General features: G+C 31.6%; 1 protein-coding gene across 1 annotated transcript in view; it reads right to left on the bottom strand.

The window, feature by feature from the left end:
* LOC135138159 (UNC93-like protein) overlaps nt 1-11,147 on the bottom strand; it is a 58,078-nt gene extending 46,931 nt beyond the window's left edge. The window contains 1 exon segment of the mRNA XM_064068051.1: nt 10,966-11,147. The gene's annotated coding sequence lies outside the window, so the exon portion shown is untranslated.
* Nucleotides 11,148-13,562: the final 2,415 nt, after the last annotated feature.

Genomic DNA, 13,562 nt, shown 5'->3' with positions numbered 1-13,562 from the left:
TCTTAACAAAACTGAAATTTTGAAATTATTCTCACTCGTTAAAAACAAGGATCGTTAAATATGTATTGTAGTACACGCTTTCGGTTTTACCATCACATCAAGTCCATGACAACATATCCAACATTAACAAATACCAAAAATAATTCAAACATATTGACAATTTCATGGATTTACAAAATTCATATAATAAAACTCGCTGAGTACAGCCTATATGTATCTTTTGATACAAAATATTACTTGCATTTTATTAATTTTTCAAAATTACGCACAGTGAATACCTACTTCAAAACTCCAGAAAAAAAAGAGAAAAACAATACATGAGGTTTGGTTCTATTTCAAAAATAACGGAAGTTCGGTCTAAATATTTTTCTAATTTTGACATAAGCTAGAGCTAGGTGTCGTCATAACTTTCGATCAGGACAAGAACCGCTAAAAATGTAAAACCTGCATTTTCGTACTCCATAACCTACGAAATCATGAAACTTGACATTCATCAAAATTTCATATAGGAAAGAAAATTGCTCTGCATTCTTGTTCTGAGTTCACAACATGATCACTAATTAAAATTTCATTTAATTACACGTCCTGAAAGGTCTCCTTAGGTAATAATAAATAATACTTGTTATTCTTACATCCACACAAAATCTGAAATAATAGTAATAATTAAACCTCGGTAAACAATTATGTTTAACTTGATAATTACTTTACTATTTGAAATAAATGAGTTGTAGTAGAGACACTATAAAGCAATTAAAACAATATTTTTGTTCTTGCATTCATTGTGCATACTTATTTAAACATGCATTAAAAATAAATGCAACAATTCTAGTTAAATGCTCTAATGATAGATGCAACAAGGACGGTTTAAGTTACTATGTATTAACATGTAGCTAGCGGGGTGAAAGAGCACCTGAATGTTAATTTGCGCAACCAGCGACAGCGTGATCGAATATACAAAAAATCTGAAGTTGTTTAGAGAGAACTTTCCTCGTCCCTGAAGCACAATCAAATAAGTCCAGTTTCTCAGAAAAATCATAAAACCTGATTCTGCAAAAATTGTTAAAATAGCCAAATGATGAACTTAAAAACTCGAATACATTATTAAACCACAAATAAAATATATCAATTTCAAACGAGATTTACTCAATGGGACTCTAAGATGACGTCATCGAGTTTTATGGAAGGAATGTAGATAAATTCTGACTAACGATTTAGATTTTATATAAAATTTATTGCTGCGGTAGTTTCGGAAATTACGTGTTTAATGAACCCCCAACAGACGTACAGACGGAAATGGGAGACCGACAGCGATGGCCTAGTTTACGGATTCTTTGTTTTCAAGTTCTTTTTACAGTATTTTTATTTATAAAAGAATAAAAAAACTGGAACAATATACGTGTCAGCAAGTTTATCATCCTTCATAATTATGCGATCGAATATACCCATTATTTTAAAACAGAATACTGTGCTATGTAATTAATTTGATTATAATATACGGCTTTATTACTCCGATGAATATTCAGATAAACGCTTTATAATGATTAATGTAAGATTAATTTGAAAATGAACATCTCGAAAACCTTGAAACATTACAATCACAAAATGAACGTCTTGGAGGAAAAAAATCAAATACATAATATGCTACTTTAGTTTTTTTGTTCGAATAATTAGTCAAACTAAATTCTTTACCTCTCGTAGCTAGCAGTCAAAATACGTGTACACATAGTTAATATCTAAATTTAAATGGACATGATGAATTATTAAATAAGTAGCAAAAAAACTGATACGTATATCCGAATAAATTAAAACAACGATTAAAGTTTTAAGCTTCCGCATTTTTAAAACCATTTAATTATTTTGTGATTGATTGAGGTAAAAGACCTTTTTAATGTCACGAGCTGCTTCATGTAGTTTTAGTTTGTACATGCTTGAAACAATTTTAAAATATGATACATTGTGTGAGTGCATCCACCACATACGTGTCAATGTCAGGTTAAAAAAGTTAACACGTTGAAAATTGGTCTTATCCACGACAAGCCGTTTATTCCAAAGCTAACTTAGTCTGGAAATTTAAAGAGTCGCACGTTATATAGAAATGTGCTTTGGAACAAAGTAAACTCAATTATACTTAGGATTCCGGTTTAATTGTTTTGCCTCGTCATGATGACTGGAATAATTTTAGGGCGAAGTAGACATTGTTTGTTAAGCAGTAATCATAATCATAGTGTTATTTAACCTAGACGAAGTACTTCACCAAAATAATTAGCTGGGTCTACCTCACTGTGACAATAGTTGTCGGTATTTACCGATGAATTATATATTATGTTGGCTGCGTCTACATATTAAAGGCAATTAAGTAGCCACAATCCCACAGAATGCTGGGTTCTTTGAATTTCTCATTGGGGTCGGCCCAACTCTCTCTGGGATTTCCAGACGACTGGTAGGCCGGTTTTGTTCATTTTTTCTTAAACAAGTTGTGTTTATCGACTGCTCGAGGCTGAGCGCTTGAACTTCCGTTGCTTGAAGTTACGAGGAAAAGAAAAACTGGAAAAATGCCTAGTAAAAAATTAAAAGATGAGAAAGCAGACAAACAGGTGGGATTCTTCCGAATCAAAAAAATATTTAAATAAATCAAGAATTTATCGCACGCTAATAGAAACATAAAACTGAGAATGGGATTTCACGAATCTTGCCTTAGTGACGTCAAAGGCCGACCCCAATTTCGGAGCGACTTTATCTGCTGACGTTGTTGCCTCAGGCGAGTACGCGTATCATACGCATTTGTTGTTATAAGTGCAATTGTTAACATGAATAATTTATCAATACTTTCTAAAAAAATTGCGATGATTAGCTCACAGGTACTGGGATAATTAAGTTACAAGTGACCTTGGATGCAGAGGTGTGTGCAGGTGTGGTGCATACGTCAGGGATCGTGGTGCATATTCTACTTTTTTCGTCCCAGTCAAATTTCTTAATTTTGTATTTATTTAGTTAAAAAAATCGTTTTCTATACCACCAAGGTGACGTTTAACCAACAGTAATTTTGCTCGTGGGCGAGGGGTAATAAAACATGTATGAATATATACATATATATGATTACGATCATTGACATTGACTTTCCTTTTCGTTTAGCCAAGGCAAATCGCCTTCACCGAAACTTGACCTGTCTCTTATAATAAGACCGCATCCTGTATATAATCAGTGGCCGAAACGGAAGGACATTTATCATTTTTTGTGGCTTAGTTTTACACCATAAATCATTAAATTTTATGACACTTTTCAACTTGATAAATATACACTACCTGCAACTTGTGGCAGCACCTTTGGGGTTTAATTACAATAGATGCTGTAAAAGGGATCCAGGAACTAGATCATGGTCGCAATAATTGTACAAATAAATATATTGGCGATAAGAATGCAGCTGCGCCTTCCTGGCCTTTTATCCATGCGTAGAGTTCTCAGATTTAAAGAAAAGGAAATAAAAGGAGATGTAGTGGTAGCTGTAGAAAGTTGTTAATAACCCAAAAAAGTTGCAGTTGACGTCATAGATTTAAGTTGTTGGTGTTTTTTTGCCATTCCTATCACACCAGAGGTAATTAATTGCATAACACGTGTAATGTAACTGACAAATTGTTTTGTTACAAAACGAATAATTGCAGTCGTTTGTGATTTTACCGACCATAATTTTATCAGAAAATCTATTTTTACACGTTCTTGCATAGTTTTAAAGTATACGTCTCTATATTTGAACAAAACAAAGTTATTTTGTATAGATTATAAATTAAAATTTGTAAGTAAAAATGTCTTGCTTGTGATGGAGGTATTGAACGGGAAAACAGCCAAGTTTAATGAGATGTTGTAAATAACGAGTATAGAGAGTATACTGTCCTCGAACGTTTGCCTTCCAGTTATTTAAATTTTAAATACAATAAAAAATTAAAATAAAGGTAACTTTCTACATAGTTTTGTATTTTTACTTCCCGAGTGTAAACTAAGGAAGTATTGTAATAGGATCCATCAGTTTTAGTTTCATATTTTCTCGAGGTTTCGTGACTCCTATAGAATGAAAAAATAGGTCTCCGATTTCGGTTTAACTGTCTCGGAAACTGCAAAATCGAATTGAATTGCACCTATATTCACTAAATTTTCTAATTTTTCGAAAAAGTTCTATATGTTCTACCATATTATACTTCAGGGATGAGGAAAGTTCTGTCTAAATAATCCTAAATCAAGTTTTCAATTATTGCAATTATGATTTTATCTACATTTCGGAAACTGTCTCTTTATTGGACAGTCCAACAAAAATGTGTAAAATTTCATAATCAAAAAATATTTCTACAAGATATACTTCACAATGTTCATAAAATTAAGTCATATTAACAATTAATTATAAATTAAAATTTCTAAGTAAAAATAACTTGCTTATAATAATGGAAATATTAGTCGGAAAAAATCCAAGGTTAATGAGATGTTGCATACTATGTACAGAAGAAGTCGAAAGTGTTATATAGAGATTATTGGCCTCGAGCGTTCTCCCTCTAGTTGTTCAGTTTTAAATACGCCCCTACGATTTAGTGAAAAGTAAAGGCAGCTTTAGTTTTAATAAGTGAAGTATCTAAGTGTTCTTACGTGTTGCATGCACACAGCAGGATTAATTAAATTTAAAAATTAATAGTTATAAGTGGTTCCCTCGCTCCTGAAATATAATCGAACAAATACAGCTTCTTCGAAAAACTATAAATTTTGACGTGACCTCATCACATTGTTGCTGGGAATGATTAGACAAATTTCGGTTAGCGTTTTACTATCTATACGATATTCCTAACATACATAATAAGCACAGACAGACAGGTGAAAACGGGAAATCTACTTTTTCATGCTCTAGCAAAATCAGGTTTATGTAAGTTTATTAACAATAATTTTATAGTGTCGTACATTAAACGTTAAATCTGACAATGACAGTTGTCAAATACCATATTATCGAAAAAAAAGCCAGTCTAGTAGACCATGAAATTTATTTTTAAAATAATGACGTTGGTATTGCAGCTATTTGACAGAGTATTTGACCATAAAACTATCAAACTGAACCAGGAATGTAGTAGTGTTGCCAATGGCAATTTGTTTAACATAAAATTTCACTGGTTGCTAGCCAAGTTTTCTTCTCGATCGTACTGGTACCTGTACAAGATCATTATATTTGCCTAAAAATAAATATCTGTAATTATTCATTACAAATTAAAATGGTTATGTAGAAATCTTCTGCTTCTACTACAATGCGTGTTTTGGGATAGAAAAATGCCAAGTTTAATGAAGTGTTGAATACTACGTAGGTACGTTTGTAAAGAATTGTTTTTGTTCTTGAGACTTTATTCTCACGTTCTTTAATTTTAAGTACACTCTTAGCATTTCTATATAGTTTTGTAATTTTTATATTTTTAAGTGTAATTTTAATAGGTCGTTAATAATTATTAAAAATGGAAAAAAGTTACAGATCAAACTTGTGCGGTTCTTTGAGTATCATACACTTTTTTTTTTTTCAATTGTACAGAGTGTTCTGTTTTTGAGATATAATATAACTTAGTTTTTTTTAATAGGACACCTTATATATTTTTATATTTATTATTGGTCCCTTCTTAGACTTTAAAATTATAGTTTGTTTCTGAAATTTCAATGCGACGTTGCCACGTGTTTATAAAAAATCAAAAATACTACAAATCCATAGAACAATCTGTTGTTTATTTTCTTTTTCCTTTGTTAAGCATTTTCCAAATCTAAAGTTACAAATATAGATTTATCATATTTTGCACATTTTGGATATGAATTTTTTATTCGGCAAAAGTTTTTCGTTGTGCAGTTCCTGATTTATTCAATAAAAAATGACTTTCATTAATTTTTTGAGTCACCCTGTATAAGTAATTCTAAAAACTATGAGTACGTTATAAACCACAAGTGTGCAGTGTAATAGGTATTTTGCATAATGCAGAAAGGATTTATTCGGCAAAATTTTGAGATGATGTCATCAATTTTTTTGGCAGGAATAAACGAATATACTCGTATTTGGCTTAACGATTTACCATGATTATGATAACCTTAACAAGTCAGACCATTCAGTTTTGCAGTTTCAAAGTTAAATTGCAAAATATTGTTACAGGTTTGAATTTTTTTTCAAAAATTTTGATGTCTAAGGGGTAAATTCGACACGAATTCACACACCATAAGTGCAGGAGTATCATATTTTATAAAATTTGAACAAAACTTACTAGTATATATTTTGGAGTTGACTTCATCCTATTGGTGTTGGGAATGATTAGCCAAATTTCTAATATACATATAAAATTTTACAACAATTGGTCCAGCAATTTCAGAGATTACGTGTCTAAAAGTGTGGATATAGACATTAGACAGACAGCCAGAAACGGGAGACCCCTTTTTTCCTACTATCGAGGCCATGAAACGTCGAAAAAACATGAAAGTGGCTAGTCGCCCGATGGATTCGATTACTTGCTTACCTTACGTTCGGAAAGTAAAAAAGTAAGTTGTATGTTACTCCTCAAAAACAGAACGTTCTGTTTTGTTGAAAATGTGTTAATCTATAGCCTTACTCAAAGAACTATCCAAATTTGGTCTTTAACTTTTTTTCTATCTCTACTATTTAATGAGACATCGCTCTTACTGACTCATCCTGTATATTCCATCAACAAAGTATAGTCAAAGAAAATTGGCATTTACAGGTGTTAAGTTTGCCCAAAATCGTAAATATCTTCCGAAATACGAGTACATATATTGTTTAATTTTATTATTAAAAAACAATCATACTATACACAGTCTGTTCAAAGAATGGTGCATTAACTCTGTGACACATTGTTAGGCACTTATTGGGCTAAATGTTGTGTTGTTGGATATTTGAAATGGATCGGACTTCCATTATTCAAAATAATTCAGGTACCTCGTCTTTATCCTTTTCTTCATTTTACAATTGAAAAAAATTGGTTGAAAGTTGTTTCAACAGAACTTCCCTCGCTCCTGAAGTAGAATGAAACATAAAAAATAAACACCCAATCAGATTTAGGAATTTAACTCGTTACTATGGAAATTTGCAATTTAACATCTTTTAAATTTAACAAGTTTTTACAAGATTAATATAGGCAAAATCAGTCTTTATCTTAGCAAGTACTAGCCCCGCCCACTCGCACCTTATTTTCTCAAAGGGTATGTTATTTGCCAAAATAAGTCTTATCTTAGCAAGTACTACTCTACTTTCTTAAAATAGAGAAAAAAAAAAACTTTTCTACCGCGCACGTTTTTTGGTTGGTTTTCTAATAGAGCTATTAAAGCACGCAAATGACGGCACAGCAGTTCATTAATAGCGGAAAGGCGTTCTTTAATAGATCTGGTGTAATTTAGATCGATAAGATTGGTAGCCATGACGAGAAATGTCAGGTGAATGTCAGTGGCAAATGTAAAATTAAAATTTGCCGTATTTCCGGAGGTGTAAGGACTTCGCTAACTTCTTCACAAGACATTTTAACCAATTTTAATTTACAAAAAGTCGAATTGATTCGAATTACAGTTCTTGTTGTGAAAATTCAAACCTCAAATATTTCGTGATTAGTGTCAGACCAACCCATCACCAACCACGACAAAATTTCCCAGATTTAAAAAAAGGCAAATTTCAATTAAATTTTGCGAAAAAACGTGCGCGATAGAAAAAATAGTATAAATTACTAGTTCATAAGGTCATTGTGGCACTCATCTTTTATATAACTCGCGGCTTCACCGCTCGTTTTATAAACTTGGATTCCTGCTTCAATATTTGCCTTATGAAACTCGTTCTTTAATATACCACATTAAGTATTTATGTTTACCTTTCCACAAACTAGTGTATTACATAAAAGGAAATTGGAATAACGTGGCAACATTGCAACATCAAAATTTCAAAAATAAGCCAGGTTGTAAAGGCTACGAAAAAGCCAATCAGAGTATGTAGAAAAATGTGATGTACTTATTCGTTCCCGATTTCAGTAAAATAAATTGACTCGTTAACTCATTTCACCTTGTATAAGAAATTTAAAAACTTTTAATGCAGTGATAAACCACAAATAGTCTTCTCATATTTTGCATATTTTGGATAGGATTTATTTGGTAAAATTTTTTGAGAGGGATGAACATTTTTGATTAAACATTTAGTCATACCTTAGCAAGTACTAGCCCCGCCCACCCAGCCCTTATTTTTCCAGAGGATATAAATAAATCTTATCGTAGCAAGTACTAGTTCTGTTCACTCGCCCTCTATTTTCTTAAAAGATATGTCATTTGCCAAAATGCTAGAATTTGCTAAGATAAGACTGATTTTGGCAAATGCCATACCTTCTAAGAAAGTAGAGGGCGTGTGGGCGGGGCTAGTCCTTGCTAAGATAAGACTATTTTTGGCAAATAACATTTCCTATGAGAAAATATGAGGCAAATCTAAAAAATATGAATGCAATAATAAATCACAAGTAAAAACTCATCACATTGTGCACATTTTGACATTCGGCAAAATTTTGAAATGAGGTCATCAATTTCTTGGGGGGGAATAAACTTAATAAATTTTATATTTTGGTTACATGCTTACAATAACTTTAAAACATCCGCAAGATTTCAAAGTATTCATTTCTGCAATTCCGATTTATTCAATAAAATAAATTGATTGATTCATTAATTTTTTTTGAATGACCCTGTATAAGCAAATCTAAAAAATATGAATGCATTGATAAATTATACATATACACTAATCATATTTTGCAACTTTTAGGCAGGATTTATTCGGCAAAATTTACGTTTAGACGTTTCAGCATTAGCAACAAAAACAGATTTCTGTAAGAACTCAATCATACAGAAATAAGTTAAAAAATATTATAATTTTCGATATTTAAATTTTTTCAAGTAGAACAATTTTTTTTATATTTTTTTCTCCTTTGTTAAGTATTTTCTATATTTAAAGTTAATAGTTTTTAATAGGTTACGATCTAGTAAAAAATATAGTGTGTTAAAACTGAAATATGGATAAATATCCTATTAACTTTAGATATAAAAAATACAGTTTTCAAATGAAAACTGTATTTTTTCGGGATAGTAAAATTTAATTTGCCTGATACCACATTAAGTACTTATGTTTACCTCTCCACAAAATAGTGTATTACATAAAAGGAAATTGGAATAACGTGGCAACATCATAATTTCAAAAATAAACCAGGTTGTAAAGCTTAGGAAAAAGCCAATGTAGAAAAATATTATGTACTTATTCGTTCCCGATTTCAGTACGATAACTTGACTCGTTCATTTATTTTATCTTGTGTAAGAAATTTAAAAACTTTTAATGCAGTGATAAACCACAAATATATGCTTATCATATTCTGCATATTTTGGATAGGATTTATTCGGTAAATTTTTTTGAGAGGGATGAACATATTTTGATTACAAATTTAGTCTTATCTTAGCAAGTACTAGCCCCGCCCACCCACCACCTCTCTTTTTTCAGAGAATATGTCATTTGCCAAAATAAATCTTATCGTAGCAAGTACTAGCCCTGTCCACTCACCCCCTATTTTCTTTGTCATTTGCCAAAATGCTAGAATTTGCTAAGATGAAACTAATTTTGGCAAATGCCATACCTTCTAAGAAAATAGAGGGCGGGTGGGCGGGGCTAGTCCTTGCTTAGATAACACTAATTTTGGCAAATAACATTTCCTATGAGAAAATAGGAGGCAAATCTAAAAAATATGAATGCAATGATAAATCACAAGTAAAAACTCATCATATTGTGCACATTTTGGAATTCGGCAAAATTTTGAGATGACGTCATCAATTTCTTGAGGAGGAATAAAGAGATATATTTTGGTTACATCCTTACAATAACTTTAAAATATCTGCAAGATTTCAAAGTTTTCATTTTTGCAATTCTTGATTTATTCAATAAAATAAAATTGATTGATTCAATAATTTTTCTGAGTCACGCAGTATAAGCAATTCTAAAAAATGTGAATGCATTGATAAATTACAAGTATAGACTGATCATATTTTGCGCATTTTAGATTGGATTTATTCGGCAAAATTTACGTTTAGACGTTTCAGCATTAGCAAAAACAGATTTCTGTAAGAACAACAATCATACAAAAATTAGTTAAAACCCATAATCATCCAACACTGAACGTATCTTCAGTTGTTTTGGTTACAAGCAAAAAACGGATTTCACAGTGCTGCAATGAATAAATTAGAGAGTAGTCGATTGTAAAAAAAAACATTCGTTGCTTTTTCTGACGTACGTACACCTAACTAGTACAGAGTAGACATTAAGACTGCGTCATCATTTCTCAATCAAAATTTGTTTTTCTCCTGGGGCTTCCCAAATGCCTACACACATTAGTGGAAGAAGATTAGTATATTAAGAAATAATTAACATAATTTTTACACAAACGTGGAAGTGTTGTGGCTATATTCACTACGTGGAAATGAATTCAAATTTAAACGTAAAAAACTTCGGGAACGAAACAATAAAAATGATTTAACTAATTCTTCTTTGAATAAAAGGAGCGTCAAAGTTCACGAGTAAGCATTAGGTTGAAGGACACAAATTCGGTAACTGCACAAACATTAGTAGTAATATAATTATTAATACTAGCACAAAACGAAAAATAATGATAATGAAAAAGCATATTCTTCGTCATTTAACTTGTCCACGACAGAACGAAACGAAAAAACTTTTTTTAGACACAATAAGTATCACTCAAATAATCTTTCGCCTGATATCACGTACGTCATCCATGTGAGCACACAAAAGGTGCGAACATATTGTTTGTCTACCGTCAACCTACAATCTTTCCTTCCTTTGAAGATAACTCATCCCGAAAAACTTAGTGCACAGCAGATTCCGTTTGTTTTATTGGCAATAACAAAGTCCACAAGTCCTCGTTGTTGTTTACTCACCTAACGACTCTCATTTGCGAGAATTTTACATTTTGATGCATTCAGTAAAGTCAATCACAATAAATTAGGCACATTTTTGAAAAATTTGGACACTGACAGTCTGAGTATCATGAGATGAACACGCGAAAAACGATGGCACTGTGTTTGGCGAGGGTGTCAGGGTTGGGTTGTATTTGGTTCATGGCCAGATGGGCTGTGCGACGCTGATCGATACTAAAGCGTTGTATTATACAACGGGAGGGTGGAGGATACCTGCCCCTCACAACATATAGGAGCTGGGGATAGAAATAAGGGTTTTTTTTCAAACATGTTTTGCCTTTCGTCTCATGCTGAAGTAAAGCGTGAACAGTAGAGGTATGAGACGATTAAAACAGTATCAGCTCATCTGAATTTCATACAACAACAAAGCGCAAATTTACATTAATGTGAGTGCGCAAGAAGTACGATACTGGGAAAGCAGACACACTAGATAATGCTATTTCCGAGTGTAAGCTACGGAAATATTGTAATAGGGTCGTTTTGGTTAATTTCTGTCTGTCTGTCGTCTGAACTTTGCTATTGTATAAGTAGTGAAAAGCTAACCAAAATTTGTTTGATCATCCCCACCAACAAATTGATGACATCATCTTACTTAAATTTTATAAAATAACAAACTTCTGTTCCTCTACTGCATTATTTCGTCCTCATTTTTACCTTAAACGTCTAGCAGGTGTAATTCAGCATCTTGTGGAGCTCTTGTCCGGGAAGTAGCTGGGTAGTGTTTTAAAAAAAATGGCTAAAATTTGAAGAGTACGTCTCTGGTACCAGATCTTACCTGCTGTGCTCTCGTTTTAAATTAACTTGGCTGAATTTTGGAATAATTTTAAAGAATCTATTGGTCCAGCCTCTTTTATCTTTTAAATAATCTATAAAGATCTTGGAGGTTCTTAGTACATATTTTGTTTTTGAAAAAAATTGAAGGAAGCTTCGGGGGTTTAAACATTATTTTTTGTTTTGTTTTTAGAGAATCTGGAAGTCCTCGGATGTTCTATTTGTAAGAATTGTGAAGATTCTCGGGGATTCCTAGTGTTCTGTGTTCAGAGCAATTTTAAATAATCTTTAGAGGCTGTTCTATTTTACAACAAAAAATGTTTGAAGCATCTGTTGTTTTTGTTTTAGAAAGAGTTTTACAGAATCTTGTGGGCCCTTTGTGTTATATAGCGCTTTTTGAAAAAGTCCTAAAGAGTTCCAAGTACCCCCGTTATTTCGTTTTTGAAAAACAATTAAAGAATCTTCGAAATTTAAAGCCTCTTGGAAACACCTACTTAGTATTTTGTGTTTGCAAAAAATTAAAAATATATCGTGAATATCTGATGTTTCGTCTTTAAAAGAAGTTTAAAGAATCTTGTGGTCTTCAGATGTTTTATTTTGGAAGAATTGTGAAGAATCTCGTGGGTTCCTGATCTTTGAATGAATACTTAAAAATCTTAGAAGCCGGTTGTGTTTTTCAAAAAAATATTTAAATCTTCTGCTGGTTTTCTCTGAAAAATTTCAGAACTTCTCGGGAGTCCTTTATATACTTTTTAGGAATTTTGGGGTCTCTGGTGTTTTGTTTTTGAACGATTTTTAAAAAATCTTGAGGCTCCTTAATATTTGGTTTTTGAAACAAAATCGAAAGAATCTTCCAGAGATTTGGTGTTTATTTATAAAAATTTTAAAAATATATCCAAAATTGAAAAAATATAGTGGACTAGTGTAGTATATATAGTATTTACTCTCCAAAAGAACTTTAAAGAATCTCGTTTTATTTTTAATGATTGTAAATAATCTCGGAAGTCCCTAGTGTTTTGACGTTTGGCAGAAATCTAAAGAATCTTAGGAACCAACAGTTTTCCAAAAAATTTAAAAATGTTTGAAGCTTCTGGTGTTTTTTTTTTGTGAAATTTTAATGAATTTCAGAAGACCTTGGTGTTTTGATCGAAAGAATTTTAAAGAATCTTGTAGGTCCTTTGTATTTTGTCTTTGAAAAATTTGAAAATCTCTCAGGCACCCCTATTATTTTATTTTTGGAAAAATTTCAAAACATATTATGGACCTCTGGTGTTTGTTTTTGAAACAATTTTAAAAAATCTGAGGGTTAATTCCTTGATGTTTTGTTTTTGAAAATGTTTTGTTAAGAATGTGGAAGGATAGTGGGGTCACTTTGATGTTTTGCTAAAAAAAATAATAAAGAATCTCGAAAGACCCTAATGTTTTACTTTTGGAAGAATTTTAAAAAATTCAAAAATTCGTTAAAATCCTTGTTGTCTTATTTTGAGATTGTTTAAATAATCTCGGGGATCTCACATGTTTGTATTTTGATTTTTTTTTAATGATTTGAAGAATCACGTGGGCCTTTATTATTTTGTGTTTGGAAAAAAATTAAAGGATGTTCTGGACCACCGGTGTTTTGTCTTTAAAACGGTTTTCAAAATCTTAGGGTTTATTACTTGACGTTTTGTTTTTGAAAAATTTTCAAAATCTAGGGGCCTCTTTTGTTTTTTTTTAAGAATTTGGAAGAATCTTGGGAACCTCTGATGTGTTGTTAAAAAAAATAATAAAGACCTCGAGAGTTCCAA

This window comes from Zophobas morio, unplaced genomic scaffold (genome assembly GCF_036711695.1).
Source record: "Zophobas morio isolate AGI-343-1 ecotype UQ-CSIRO unplaced genomic scaffold, CSIRO_AGI_Zmor_V1 ptg000030l, whole genome shotgun sequence".
Classification (NCBI taxonomy): Eukaryota; Metazoa; Arthropoda; class Insecta; order Coleoptera; family Tenebrionidae; genus Zophobas; species Zophobas morio.
Note: the sequence above shows the minus strand (reverse complement) of the source record. Positions and strands in the feature narration are given on the sequence as shown.